General features: G+C 52.1%; 1 protein-coding gene across 4 annotated transcripts in view; it reads left to right on the plus strand.

The window, feature by feature from the left end:
- The first annotated feature begins 5,100 nt into the window (after nucleotides 1-5,100).
- SIN3A (SIN3 transcription regulator family member A) overlaps nucleotides 5,101-14,903 on the plus strand; it is an 88,621-nt gene continuing 78,818 nt past the window's right edge. The window contains exon 1 of one of the 4 annotated variants that reach the window (XM_032271943.1): nucleotides 5,101-5,156. The gene's annotated coding sequence lies outside the window, so the exon portion shown is untranslated. Of the gene's footprint in view, nucleotides 5,157-6,542; nucleotides 9,528-9,572; nucleotides 9,591-14,903 lie in introns of those variants that run through there. The other 3 variants (XM_032271942.1, XM_032271944.1, XM_032271945.1) reach the window with 3 other exon arrangements.

Genomic DNA, 14,903 nt, shown 5'->3' on the forward strand with positions numbered 1-14,903 from the left:
GCTGGTCTTGAACTCCCGGGCTCAAGAGATCCCCCTCTCTCAGTCTCCTAAAGTGCTAGAATTACAGACGTGAGCCACTGTGCCCAGTCATGGTGGCAATTTCTGTTATATTTCTTTTTTTTTTTTTTTTTGAGACGGAGTTTCACTCTTGTTACCCAGGCTGGAGTGCAATGGCGCAATCTTGGCTCGGCGCAATCTCGGCTCACCGCAACCTCCGCGTCCTGGGTTCAGGCAATTCTCCTGGCTCAGCCTCCTGAGTAGCTGGGATTACAGGCATGTGCCACCATGCCCAGCTGATTTTTTGTATTTTTAGTAGAGACGGGGTTTCACCATGTTGACCAGGATGGTCTCGATCTCTTGACCTCGTGATCCACCCGCCTCGGCCTCCCAAAGTACTGGGATTACAGGCATGAGCCACCGCGCCCGGCCTCTGGATAATTTTCTGAAAAAGTCCAGAAATCAGGTAGAACTGTCTGAGGATAAACTGATCTTTAAGTTAGGGAAGTAAAGACTGTGAAGCAATAAGGGAGTCAGGCTATTTTTCTCCAGGCCCCAACCTGAGTCACCAGCCAGAGTGCACAGAGACAGCATGCAGGAGTGGAGATAAAGCTCAGATTTTGGATCCACACTTCCCTTGGCTATTTGACTTGATCAAGTCTACTGCTGTTGGCCTCAGTTCGCTCATCTATAACTAAGGATAATAATCCCTAACGCACGAAATCTACAAGAGTTTGTTGTTGGAGACAGGGTCTCGCTCTGTCTCCTAGGCTCTAGTGCAGTGGTTCGATTATAGCTAACAGCAGCCTCGACCTCCCAGGCTCAGGCAACCCCCCTGCCTCAGCATCTTGAGTAGCTGGGACTACAGGCATGTGTCACTATGCCCAACTAAATTTGTTTTTATTTTCTGTAGAGACAAGGTCTCACTGTATTGCCCAAACTGGTCTATGAGACTTTTCACACATAAGGGGCCTCCTGGGAATCAGAACCTGACCTTACCCAAATCCACTTTATTTTATTTATTTTTTATTTGTTTATTTATTTATCACCTATACCAGTTGGTTCACAAAGTCCACGTAGTTTAGTCCTCACTGATAGGGTAGTGGGGGAATGTTCACTGTAAGTATTTTTAAACTAAAAGTTTTGATAAATTTCACAAATGTATGAAGTACTCTGACATGTCTTTAATGGATTAAGAGCCACCCATTTTCCATGGATGCAACTCCTCAGTGCAGCTGACAGCTGGAGGGACAATGTCACCAAATCAAGGGTTCACTTTCCCAAAGAATGTGGGACTGGCTGAGCTGTCCAGGTGTCAACATATTGAGTCAGAAACCATCACTGGACAAAAGGACCCCCTGCACCTGACTGCAGTGAGTTCTGGGGGCTCAGAGGTGAATCAGTGTCTGTCCTCAAGAAACTCAGTCTGCTGAGTGTTCAGGGGGAGGTCCCCATCAGGGCGGCACACATAGAACCATGGGCAGTGTCAGCAAAGCCTGGTTCTCTGAGTGGAGGTAACTGTTGCAGTTGCAAATCCTCCATGAGTAACTGCATCCACAGCACACTATGTGCTGACTAGTATCTCTGTCACATGCTTGGGCCTTTGACCTCCACAGAAGCTCAGAACCTCACCAGGTGATAAAGCACATTTTATCATCACATTTGATCCTCATCACAGGGTAAGGTTTGCTGTGTTATTCTCTTATATAGGAGAGGAAGCTGATCCACAGATAAGAAGGGACTAAGTGGGAAGGAACCAGGGGACACAACTTCCAGACTAGTTCTTTCTCCTCTACCAGTCTGCCTCATCTCACTTTATGTTATGCCTTCAGCTAGGGCAGACCCCTTAAGAAATTAAGAAATAGAGCTGGGCACCTGTAATCCCAACACTTTGGGAGGCTGAGGCGGGTGGATCACCTGAGGTCAGGAGTTTGAGACCAGCCTGACCAACATGGAGAAACCCTGTCTCTACTAAAAATACAAAATCAGCCGGTTGTGGTGGTGTATGCCTGTAATCCAGCTACTCGGGAGGCTGAGGCAGGAGAATTGCTTGAACCCAGGAGGCAGAGGTGGAGGTTGGGGTGAGCCGAGATCATGCCATTGCACTCCAGCCTAGGCAACAAGCGTGAAACTCCATCTCAAAAAAAAAAAAAAAAGAAAGAAAGAAGAAATAGAGCAGGAATTTAAGATGGAGATCGAGACATCAGGGGATCATTTTTTGTTTGTTTGTTTGTTTTTGAGACAGAGTTTTGCTCTTCTGCCCTGGCTAGAGTGAAGCGGTGTAGTCTCAGCCCACTGTAACCTCTGCCTCCAAGGTTTAAGCGATTCTTCCGCCTCAGCCTCCCAAGTAGCTGGGATTATAGGTGCCCGCCAACCACGCCCAGCTAATTTTTGTATTTTAAGTAGAGACAGGGTTTCACCAAGTTGGCCAGGCTGGTCTTGAACTCCTGACCTCCAGTGATCCAACCACCTGGGCCTCCCAACGTGCTAGGATTACAGGTGTGAGGCACCACACTCAGCGCTTTTTTTTTTTTGTTTGTTTTTGAGACAGAGTCTCAATAAAAAAGAGTTTTGCTCTTCTGCCCAAGCAGGAGTGAAATGGCACAATCTAAGCTTACTGCAACCTCCACTCCTGGGTTCAAACGAATATCCTGCTTCAGCCTCCCAAGTAGCTGGGACTGTAGGCATGTGCCACAATGCACAGCTAATTTTTTTTTCTTTTTTGAGATGGAGTTTTGCTCTTGTTGCCCAGGCTGGAGTGCAGTGGCACGATCTCGGCTCACTGCAACCTCCGCTGCCTGGGTTCGAGCAATTCTTTTGCCTCAGTATCCTGAGTACCTGTGATTACAGGTGCCTGCCACCACGCCAAGCTAATTTTTTGTATTTTTAGTAGAGATGGGGTTTCACCATGTTGGCCAGGCTGGTCTCGAACTCCTGACCTCAGGTGATCCGCCCACCTCAGCCTCCCAAAGTGCTGGGATTACAAGCATAAGCCACTGTGCCTGGCCCATGCATGCCTAATTTTAAAATATTTTGTAGAGACAGGGTCTTGCTATGTTGCCCAGCTGGGATCTCTGTTCTGAAGGACAACTTCATCCTCACCCTAGGGAGCATGAATCTCAACCTCCATGGCTCTGCCAGTGTGGGTCTCCCACTGAACTCATAGTCCTTATCTCCTGGCCTTTCCCACTCCATACCTTTCACCCAGTGATTTCAATTGACTCAGCTACTGCCCATATTCTAGTCTCCAGGCTCTACTTGGGGGGACCTACTGCCCTTCCAAAATCAATAGTTCTTCCCACCTGCTCTGTTTCCTCAATGGCAAGCTTCCCCTACCTGGATTCTAAGTGAGGTCCTTAGAGCCTATCTTTCTACTCCAATTTCCACCCCCATTTCACAGGGAAACTGAGGCTCAGAGGGAGAAAGGGACGTAAGACTATAACACCAGTCACTGACCATGCTAAGTGTAGGACCCGGATTACCTAACTAGTAGCCTAAAGCTCTATCATCTCTTCACACAGCAGGCCACAGGCTACCTCTTTCCCTCTCCTACCCACACTGAGTCACTCACCCACTCCCCTTGAGTCTTTCTCAAATACAGCTCTCCTTCAATATTCTTCTCACCCATTGTCACTGTTCTGGTCAATCCTCCTTACCTGTCACCTGAATTGTTGGAACAGATTTCCCAGTAATTTCCTAACAGGCAGCAGGCCCCAGTTCTGCCCACTGGACTCCAAGGTCCTTCACATTCTGCACACCCCACCTTATCCACATTAACTTCCTTTTTCTTAGTGCCTCAACAAACAGGTATTTTTTTCACATTGTGTGCCCTGGGTCTAGGTAGGCTCAGCTCTCTGGAACACAGACATATCGGGTGACTTGTGTCCCCCAGAAACTCCTTTTGGTGGGAAGTTATGATAAATAGAGCAAATAATGCAAGGAAAGATCTGAGTCAAAGCTTTGACTTGCAGGCTGCTGAAGGTGGGGAAAGCTTTCCAAGTGGGTGGCTGGGATGTAGAAAAGAAGCCTTCTCTTCCCCCAGCTATTCCTTCCACAAGAGGCACTTTTGTAGTCTCCAAACGCAGTATTACAACAGCCTCTGGGCCTCCCCTTGCTGCTTATAAACACTTCTCAGTCCACCGTCAGAACCCATCTTTCTGCCAGGGTGCCAAACATCTTACACTGTAGTTGTGGGCCTGTGACTGTGCTGCCTGCATATTCGGCTGTGCACGTCCAAGAATTTTGCCCAACTAAAAGTTGTAAACTGGTTCCATCTCCACACCCCCATCCCATTTTTATGACTACAGCCACATATGAAGGTCCTTTTTTTGCATTTACCCCTTTGTGTCCTTTGCTGACAATGACCTGCCCCTCCAATTCTGCATGATGAAATCTTTAAGACCCAACTTGAATGCCACCTCTTCCATGAAACCAATTTTCCTTCAGCAGAAGGAATCTCTCTTCTCTGAGCTGCTATGGATGTCTATTTACATACACATTCCTGCCTTGCCTTAGGTGCCTTACGTAGACTCTCCTCGGCTGAGTCTGGAGCCCTTGGAGGGGTAGAGTAAGCACGTCACCCAGTCTGTAACTGCACCTAGCAGCAGGTGCGGTATGAATGTCTGCCTCACCCACAAGTAGGGACAAGTGCCTGCTGCCCGCGGACGCAGGGCTTCCCGTTTGCGTCACTCACTTTCAGGTCCACCTAACAGAGTGGACCGGACACGGTTAGGTCACACAGCCAAAGGAGTCTGCCCACTTCAGCCAGTGGCTAGGGTGCACCTACCTTCTCTACTGTCTAGCTCCAAACGGGTTGTGTGTGTGAAGGAAGTTGGGGCCCGGTAGCCCCGCTGGCTCATCAACCGCGTCCACTCTGAGGATCTCCGAGCCCCAGAAGGCCTCCTTCCAGTCCGAGGACCTCAAGAAACTGCAGTCGGCGGTGCGGAAGCTATAGGGGCCTCTACCACGGATGCGTCTCTCACTAGCCTTTAGTTTAATAAATTTATTTATATTTTTTGGAAGGAGGGAGCATTCAATGAAGGGGAAGAGGCGGGGCGAAGGGCGGAGGCGGGCCCAGGGTGACTGACGTGAGCTCCGGGGAGCCAATGGCCCGTGGGGGGCGTTCCCCCCCATTCAGGACTCCTCGCCTGGCTCGGAAGGTATGTTAAACAGCTGCTTTTAATTTGGTCCCCCCAATCTCAGTCGTTTGGGGGGCTAATCCGCCGGCCGCTCGGTCTGGCCCGCCCGACGTGGTGTGGGCCCCGCGGGCCCTGGGACCGAGCTGAGGGGACGCTCGGAGTCCCGCGGCCGAGGTAGGCGAGGGACAGGCCAGGAAGGAGAGCTCTTGGCGCCGCCCGCTCGCTTGTGTGTGTGTTTCCAGCCGGGCCGGAGCCGCGGGGAGGGGGTCGGTCCGGCCTGGGGTCGTCCCTGCGCCGGCAGTGCCGCCTAGTTTATCTCACCGAGCAGTCGGTTTCGGTAGCTTTTGGCGGCGTACTGGAGAAGAAGCGGGCAGGAGACCCCCGCTCCTGTTGTGCCTTTTTCAAAAAAAGAAAAACATTAGGAAGGAAAAGGGGGATTCCGCACGCCGACTAGAACCGGGCCGGGGCCGCGGCTTGCAGGCTCGGCAGGGGGCGGCGTCTCGAGCATGGTCGGCAGGGCCCATTGAGCTTGCGGCGCCCGGAGTTGCTTGAGAGCTGGAGTTAGCGAGCGAGCCGGGGCCCGCGGCTTTCCCGGCTACCCACGCTGAGCAAGGGCGGCAGCCGCCCCGAGGGTTTTGTTTCTGCCCGCAAACTTGTCGGAGGGGGCGGTGGGCGCGCTCAGGAGAGGCGCGGGCACAGCAGGCCCGCGGTTGTTATGGACTCTGGGGGCGGGGGCAACACCGGACTTGCGGGAGGGGCGGCCGGGGGCGGGAGAGGCCACCGGAAAGAGTCCCTGCGCCTCGCCGCTAACCCCGCGAGCTGCCGGGGCTCTGAAGTCCCCGGCCGTGGCGGTCGTCAGCATTCGGTGCCAGAACCCGGCAGGCCGCGAGCCGGCGAGGAGCTCGCACCGCTGGTGGGGAAAATCCCCAGGAACTCGGCGGCTTCGCCCCGCGGCCCCGGCTGATCCCCTTGCAAACATGGAGCTGCCTGCTTCCCCGCCCACCCCAAGGCGGCGGCGGCGGCGACTGCTGCTCTTTTCCCCTCCCCCGGCCGTGCCGCCGCCGGGCCACCCCCCTTCCCGCGAGGTGCCACTGCGGGCTGCTCCGCGCGGATGGGGCGGGGGCGCGGGCGGGGGCGCGCCCACGAGGGGGTGGCCTGAAAGGGGCAGTGAAGGTCGGAAACTGGGAAAACAGTCTCCACGCTCGGAATCGGGAAAAGGAAATGCATCAGCGGGCGGGAGGGGCGCGGGGGGCGCGCCTGTCAGCCGGGATGGCGGCCGCGAGCGGGTAGGCGGGGCGCCGGCGCGAACCGTCCCGGCCGGGCGGGGCAACACCGGGAGAGGCGGCGCAGGGGCTCCCGTCCACCGAGCGCCACGCAGCCCCTGCCAACACTCCTCGACCCAGACTGTTTACTATCTACTCCGCCGGCGGCTTGTGCAACCCGCCTGGAGGGAGCGGAGGGGCGGGCCCGTTTCCTCTCTCCCACCTACCTCGGGCTCGCCCGGAGGCCCCGCCTTCTCTTGTCTTCCACTGGCTGGGCGCGACCCCCTTTTTCCTCCTTCTCGGATGTGGATTGGATGACATTCTCCCGAGCTCCGCCTATCGGGAGGCCGAGCTGGAGTTTAAGTTGCTAGGATTTTTTTTTTCCGCGGAGGGAGGAGGGAGGGTTCCTGCCGCTGACGAGAGGCGTAGGGTCCCGCCCCCGCCTCTGATTGGTGAGACGGGTAGCCGGGCCTCCTCCGGCTTTGCGAGCTTGGAGTGGGAAGTCCACCCTTGTTGCCCGCCTCCTCCCTTCGCTCCTGAGCGCGCTCGGCACATGTGTGAGGCCCGCCTAGCTCCTTCGAACTGCCCTCCCGCCCGGAAGTCCTAGGCTCGGCGCCCTTGGCGAGGGGGGCGGGGATAGCCGAGAAGCCACACAAAGGTTCCACCGAGGCTCGAGACCTGGTAGCCTTCGGGGTGAAGCCAGGGGATTACAGTGAGAACTGGATTTCGGTAGCGAAGCTCCGGAGGTTCTGCATAGGTTGAGATCTGCCCTTCGTGGCCGGGGCCAAGTACTAAAGTTCTAACCCTGTGGCTTGGCTATTTCCGCGCCCCTTGACTTCTCTGAGCTTAAACTGAGAACTCTGTAGACGCTGAAAGTGTTTGTTCTTCCCTAGGCATGGTAGCTGCCGTCCTTAGTTGGCTGTGTCTGAGACTTGACAACCTAGAGCGCTGGCCTGGGACCCTTTGGCGAGATCCAGCGCAGGTGGTACCCTGTGATCTCGGGACGTCGTGAGCGGCCTAATGCTGGCTTGGGTTCTGAGTAGTTTTTGATACCATGGTGAGCCTGCCCCGTGATACTCAGTCTAGTGGTGGAAGGGGGCGCAAAGTTAGAAGTAGCCTTGGGTCGGTTCTGCTGGAGTGCCACTTCCTCCTAACTTCCCAGCAGTTTGGCCCGGGGGTCGCTTCGTTGGTCTTATTTTTAGAGCTCTGTTCTGGGGCAGGGCTTGGCTACTGGCGAGGCTGCTCCCACCTGTCGACTCCCCATGAACTTCACAATTCTCTGCTGTGGTTTCGTGGCTCGAAGCCATCATTGGCGTCAGGCCCACCTGCTGCCAGAGGTCGTTCCTGACCATTTCCGCTGGATTGCAGAGGGAGGACAGAGTTGGACCTAGGAGTGGGTTCACTGGGCCTGTCCCTTAGGGTCTCAGCTCTCTGGGAGGAGGATTCGACTTCTTCTGGAGTGCGGTAAAAACCTAATCCCGCCCCCTCTCCTGGCGCTGGCAGAGTATCCCCCCAAAGTGAGGTCAGCTCAGGCCCACGCCCTATTTGGTGAATAAATAAAAGCAGACTAGGAATTGAAAGCATTTTGTTTCACTGTGTGTTCGAGGCACTGTTACCTACACAGAGAGGGCACAGGGACTGCCCTTAACACTCCTGGCCAGGAGAAGGTGAACAGCCGTTTTATGTCCCCAACTACGGAAGTTTTATCCTTTCTCTGAGTGTGACATGACCCCAAAGTTAATTTATGCCGTGGCCTGTTTCAGTCTTTTCCTCTCCTTTCTCAGTTCTGAGGATGCCTCCAGATCCACCGGGGAGATCGTGAGTACTTGTGCCTCACGCCCCGCCCTCCGGAGGCTTGCCAGGGCGGTGGCTGTTAGGGCCCGCCTCTCTTTGGGTTATCTCCGCCCTCCTAGGACTGCATATTCAGCTCTAGGGAGTGGGCTGGACACCCGTGGGGTTATTTTTCTGCTTAGGTCTCCAGACCTTAGTTCTGTACTCTACTTGGCTGAAAAGAGTTGCCAGCTGCTCGGGGTATTTGTGTTTACGAGGACACAGTATGTAGAATGTAAACTGTAACTAGATGGGGACTAGGAGTTCTCACTCTCTCATTTTTTTGTAAGGGAGTCCTCCAGGGCGGGCTGCCTTTCCTCTTCAAATCCTAGGATGTGGGGTCTCTGCTGATGATCTCCGCGCTGCGTCCTGTCTCAGGCCCTGGAACTCCGAGCTTCAGTCTCTAGTGTAAACATTCCACAAAAGGACTGCTAAGGTTCAGCCTCCCCGCGCAGGGCGGAATTAGGTCCTTCCTAGACGGGCGCCCTGGCCAATGGAGTGTCCTACCAGCGCCAAGATAACCAATCCTATTCTTGGGGCGGGGCCTGGCCCGGCAGTGCGGTAGGCGGAGCCTGTTTCACTTACAGACATTTTACCCCACATCGGTTACTTACCTTCCTGGGGCGGTGGGAGAGCCAGGGGTAGCCTTCCAATGCGATGACCGGCGGAGGCGGGAGCCAACTTATTAGGCCTGTGGCTGAGACGCTGTGGGGTGGGATATGTGGTGTCCTCCAATAAGACGGGAAGAGCTTCCCGGCTTCCTCCAATAGTGTTGGGGCTCGGGGGTGGGCTTCAGCAGTCCGTCTCCAATAGGCGGGGTTGAGTTAAGGAAGCTCCCCGCCAATAGGGGCGTGGAGAAGGTGAGCGGCTCCCCCTCCCCTCCCAGTCGAGGGGGGAAGGGGCGGGAAGTCAGCAGGCAGGCCTCTGTAACTGGCTGAGTCTTTGATGGGCGGGTATTGCGTCCTGTGCTGGAACGAAGCTGAGTCTTCCCTCTGCGGGGCGGGCCGGGGGAGTGGGCGGGATTTCCCGGGTAACAGAGAAGCGGCCGCGGCGGTAGAGGCGGCGGAGACGGTTTCTCCATCTTCCCCCCTCCCCTTCCCCCCTCGGAGTTTCCCTCCCTCCCTCCCTCCCTCCTTCCCAGTCTGGGCACCGGAGCCTGTGACCGCTTCGTTAGCGGAGAGGTAGCTGCCAGTCCGCTTCGGCGGGCCTGTGCCCCGCGCTGTTCTGCGGGCCTCCCTACTGAGCTCGCGGCTCACGCCGAGAGGGACACGCAGTGACGAGCGGCCGAAGCAGCTTTGCGGTGAGAGCACGCAGGGCCGGGGGTCGGGCGGGAGCCTGGTGGCGGGTAACGCTGGACTCGAGGGTGTGTATTTTTAGGGGGGCTGACCTCCTCGGCTTCCCGTAGAGCAGACGGGCGGGAGGTGTGTGGCTGTGTGAGGGGGGTGGGGGGCGGAGCGGGGTAGCTCTCCGCGCGGGAGGGGGAGGAGAGCGTAGTCCCGGTGCGCGCGGAGGGGGGCGGGCTCTCGCGCCGCCGCTCAGAGGCGGGGTCGGCGCGCGCGTGCAATTGTGGAGAAAGGGGCGGGGCCGGCCTCGGGCTGAGTGTGGTTTGCGGCCGACTACCCACTCCTCTGCTCCGGGGGTGGGCGGGGCCTCGGAGTGGCGGCGCGCTCCGGCCTGCTCGGGTCCGGGACGGGTAGGGGGGTCTCCCGCGTGTAGACTCTGGGCGCGGCAGAGAGGGGGCGTGAAGTCGAGTTCCTCCGCCTTCTCGGGATCCGGTTGGCCGGAGGGGCCGTACTGATCCGCGGTGCCACTCCCCTTGGTCGTCCCCCGCCCCGGCCCGGGGTTTCCGCCTCCTTGGCAGTGAGGCGGTGCTAGGGAAAGCCCGCTGTCGGGTCTGCCTGGGAGTCTCGGCGTCTAGATCTGCCCCGCCCTATGTCTCCGTGGTGTGGGAGGAGCCCCCGCCCACTGGGAGCTGCAGAGGTGTCAGGACTTACTCCAGCGGCTCGGTCATGCCTTCTGCCTGGGGCAAGAGGGCCCTGTTCCGGAGCTGTTTTCTCCGCTTTGCTCCTTGCAGCGTGTCTGGCACTGTGCAGGCTGGAGAGTGGGAGCATGGTCACTCCCACTCCCCTCTTGGTTGTAACTACTGGGGCGAAGTGCTTTAGGTTCTCCCGTAGGAGCGTGCGTGGCTGATGCTGGGACGCTAGTTCTGTGGTGGTGATGGTGGGGGAGGGGAGGGAAGGGGAGTCGTCGGAAACCAGAAATGTGGCAGAGGGAAAATCTTCCCTGGGGTTCCCTTGATGTTCAGTTACCGTGGCTGTGCGGGGCGGGGCTTCCTTTGAGCCAATGGGTGGTGGGTAGTAGACTTGGCGTCTGTTTCGGTGCGTTAGGACTTTAAACCCAGTTAGCCTTGAAAAGGCCGTGGAAGCTCCTCTTTACAAGGCTGAGATTTATAACAGTTAAGTTTGGATTTACATTTTAATCTCAAAACTGGTCTATTTATAAAGTAGGTGTTTTGTGTTTTGTTTTGTTTTTTGTTTTTAAAGAAAAACTCAGACTTTGAATAAAATACTCTGATATCTCTGACACTTATATTTTTGAATGCTTCCATTGTGCAGATGGTTCTGGTATATAAACTTAGTTTCCCGGCAGGGTGCGGTGGCTCACTCGTGTAATCACTGCATTTTGGGAGGATAAGGCAGGTGGATCACTTGAGGTCAGGAGTTCAAGACCAGCCTGGCCTACATGGCGAAACCTCAGCTAAGTACAGGTGAAAAGTCTTCTCTTTCTGGTTTTCTTTAATTCTATTAGAATTAGTAGAAAGTACTCAATACATCTAGACCACTTTCTACTTATAGTCTACATAGTACAGTGTTCTTGTTCTTTTTATTTCAGAGTCGGGTGAAGTTGTGGATCAGGGTAGCCTTCTGTATATGACTTTTGTAGCGTTGCCCTCCACCCTGTATTGGAGAGTCACCTTAGGACATTTTAGATATGCAGAACCACATTAGATGAGACTTTGACATGATACATTATATTTTCCTATTGAGAGAAATTATTTCAGTGTTTTTCATATTTTTCATGAGAAAGTAAGCATGGAACGAATGTTTATGTAGTGATGTCTAAATGAGCCTCTGGTTAATTACCTGAAGTGCAATTCTAGATTTGTGCCAAGTGGTGCCCTGTGCTATATAATCTGTGAAAAGGGTAGGTCCTACCTTCTCTGCTAAGGATGTTGTAAAAGCAACAGCACTTTAGTTAATGATGACTGTAGTATAATTGGTGGGGAGACAAAAAAATCCAGGTTTTTTTTTTTTTTTTTTTTTTTCTGATGCCATAAACTGGGAGAGATAGTGGAGAATGATTGACCATTGAGGAAAATTTGGTTTACATATAGTAGTTCCCCAACATTTGCAGTGCTGTATACCGGGGAATACAGAAGAGTCTAAGGATTCAACTACGAACCTGGTTTTTCTGTATTAGGATCGTTTCCATAAATGCTTCATAATCTCCAAATACCAATTTTGTATATTATAGCTTTGTTCAGGGATAATAGCTTGCAAAGATCAGCACGTTGTAATTAAGACAGTTTTAATAATTTACATACAGAGAAAGATTTTTTTTTTTAAGGAAGGAGACGTGTAGTAATTTGACAAGATTCCTGGCAAAGCATAATTCTGTTTACATTTTCCGTGTGAACAGACAAGGCACTGGAGAGCTGTGCATGGCAGATGTTAGTACCTGGGCATTTTAATTGGAATTAAAAGGTTATGTCCATGGCAATCAGTAGTATAGCATAGTGCTTTTGAAGGCTTTCTCACTTTTCTAGGCAATTCCACCAGCCAAGTGTTTGTTAAGCTTTACTTTCTGTAGGCCTTTAAAAAAAATACAAAAATACATAGTATATTCTTTTTCAAAATACACCCTTTTCGCCCCTTGAATAATAAAAGCTTATATTTATTGAGCACTTACTGTGTCACAGTTACTGTGTTAGGCGCTATACTTTTTTGTACAGGTATTGATCGACTTACGACCTATGCAACTTAACGACCATTCGACTTTACGACCGCAATCGCTAGCCACGACTGCTCTGCGTCTGGCAGCGCAAACGTTGCCCACCTGGGCATATGACAGTGCGGGACAATACATATAGCACATAAACATATATGCTATATCATATCAGTAGTCATTTTCTTGCCTTTCTTACTAAAATGTGAGTGGTTTATATCCCTATATCTTTAACAATATTAGAACATACTAAATTTAAATTATATTTGAACAAGTTATCCAGATGACATCTTTTATGATGAATGCTACATATTTGTATCCCATGGAAAGTCACATAAAATTGTGATGATTTACTTTTCTATTTACAACGATAATAAATAAATACCTGGCAACTAGTCCTTTTTATCCCTAAGACAACATAGTTGGTACTCTTCTGCTTTTCAGAACTCATCATGTGCCGTGGTTTTTCACTTCAAACCATAGACCACCGTGGTTCAGTGATCTGTGCATATTCCACAGTTTTACACAAGGCTGCGCCTTTACCACAAGTTAAGGTGGCTTTTTAAAAATGAGATTTGACAAGAATGCTTTCATAATAAGCATTCAGATCAACCTTTACTACTGGTAGTGCAGTGTTTTACTTAAACCTGATGAATGTAAAAATAAGAAACAAAATGGTGTGGAGATGATACAAATGGCGTAAAATGAACAAAGAAAATTATGATATATAACAATAATGAAAGAAAATTATGATAAAATATGACTTAAAGATTTTTATAACATCATTTCACAGTACTGTACATATAGCCTACTCAACTTACGACCAAATCGTGTTACGGCTGGTCTGTTGGAACCAATCGTGGTCGTAAGCCGAGCACTAGCTGTAATTTTTTTTTTTTTTTTAAGATGGAGTCTCTCTCTGTTGCCCAGGTTAGAGTGCAGTGGCGCCATTTCAGCTCACTGCAACCTCCACCTCCCAGGTTTAAGTGATTCTCCTGCCTTAGCCTCCTGAATAGCTGGGACTAGAGGTCAGCCCCACCATGCCTGTCCAATTTTCGTATTTTTGTATTGATGGGGCTTCACCATGTTGACCAGGCTGGTCTCAAACTCCTGGGCTCGAGTGATCTACCTGTCTTGGCCACCCATAGTACTGGGATTATGGGCATGAGCCACTGCACTGGGCTGCATAATGTCTGTTTTTTTTTTTTTGAGACAGTCTTGCTCTGTCACCAGGCTGGAATGCAGTGGTGCGATCTCGGCTCAGTGCAACCTCCGATTCCCAGGTTCAAGTGATTCTCCTGCCTCAGCCTCCCAAGTAGCTGGGGCTACAGGCACATGCCACCACGCTCAGCTAATTTTTGTATTTTTAATAGAGTTGGGGTTTCACCTTCTTGGCCAGGATGGTCTCGATATCTTGACCTCGTGATCCACCAGCTTTGGCCTCCCAAAGTAGTGGAATTACAGGTGTGAGCCACAGCACTTGGCTTCTTTCATCATATTGTGGTATGTGTTAGAATTTCGTTTTTTTTTTTTTTTTTTTTTTTTTTTCTTTTTCTTTCAAGACAGAGTCTGGCTCTGTTGCCCAGGCTGGAGTGCAGTGGCATTGCAGTGTTGACCTTCTGGAGTTAAGTGATCTTTCCACCTTAGCCTCGCAAGTAGCTGGAACTACAGGTGGGTGCCACCACACACCTGGCTAATTTCTTTTATATTTTTGTAGAGATGAAGTCCTGCTGTGTTGCCCAAGCTGGTCTTGAACTCCCGGGCTCAAGAGATCCCCCTCTCTCAGTCTCCTAAAGTGCTAGAATTACAGACGTGAGCCACTGTGCCCAGTCATGGTGGCAATTTCTGTTATATTTCTTTTTTTTTTTTTTTTTGAGACGGAGTTTCACTCTTGTTACCCAGGCTGGAGTGCAATGGCGCAATCTCGGCTCACTGCAACCTCCGCCTCCTGGGTTCAGGCAATTCTCCTGCCTCAGCCTCCTGAGTAGCTGGGATTACAGCCTGGGCAACATAGTGAGACCCCCGTCTCTTAAAAAAAAAAAAATTAGTAAGGTGTGCTGGTGTGTGCACCTGTAGTCCCAGTTAGTTGGGAGGCTGAGGCAGGAGGATTGCTTGAGCTCAGGAGCCTGAGACTGCAGTGAGCCATGGCTGTGCCACTGTACACCAGCCTTGGTGACAAAATGAGACCCTGTCTCAAAAATGGGGTCAGGCGCAGTGGCTGATGCCTGTAATCCCAGCACTTTGGGAGGCCGAGGTGGGTGGATCACGAGGTCAGGAGTTCAAGACCAGCCTGACCAACATGGTGAAACCCCGTCTGTACTAAAAATACAAAAACTGGCTGGGCATGGTGGTGGGCGCCTGTATTCCCAGCTCAGCAGGAGAGTGAGGTAGGAGAACGCTTGAACCCGGGAGGCAGAGGTTGCAGTGAGCCGAGATCGTACATCATACCACTGTACTCTAGTCTGGGTGACAGAGTAAGACGCTGTCTCAAAAAAAAAAAAAAAGAAAAAAAAGAAAAGAAAAAGGCAAAAAACACCTGTAAGAACAAACTGCATGCCACCCTTGTCCCAGTACCTCTCTGACTGCATTTCTGACTAGTCTCTCTTTTCTTCATTTTTCTTCTGCTACTCAGCCTTCTTGCTGTTTCGGAAAATGTCAAGCACATGTGAGC

This window comes from Sapajus apella, unplaced genomic scaffold (genome assembly GCF_009761245.1).
Source record: "Sapajus apella isolate SASKATOON/1434 unplaced genomic scaffold, GSC_monkey_1.0 scaffold269, whole genome shotgun sequence".
In the NCBI taxonomy this organism is placed as follows: domain Eukaryota; kingdom Metazoa; phylum Chordata; class Mammalia; order Primates; family Cebidae; genus Sapajus; species Sapajus apella.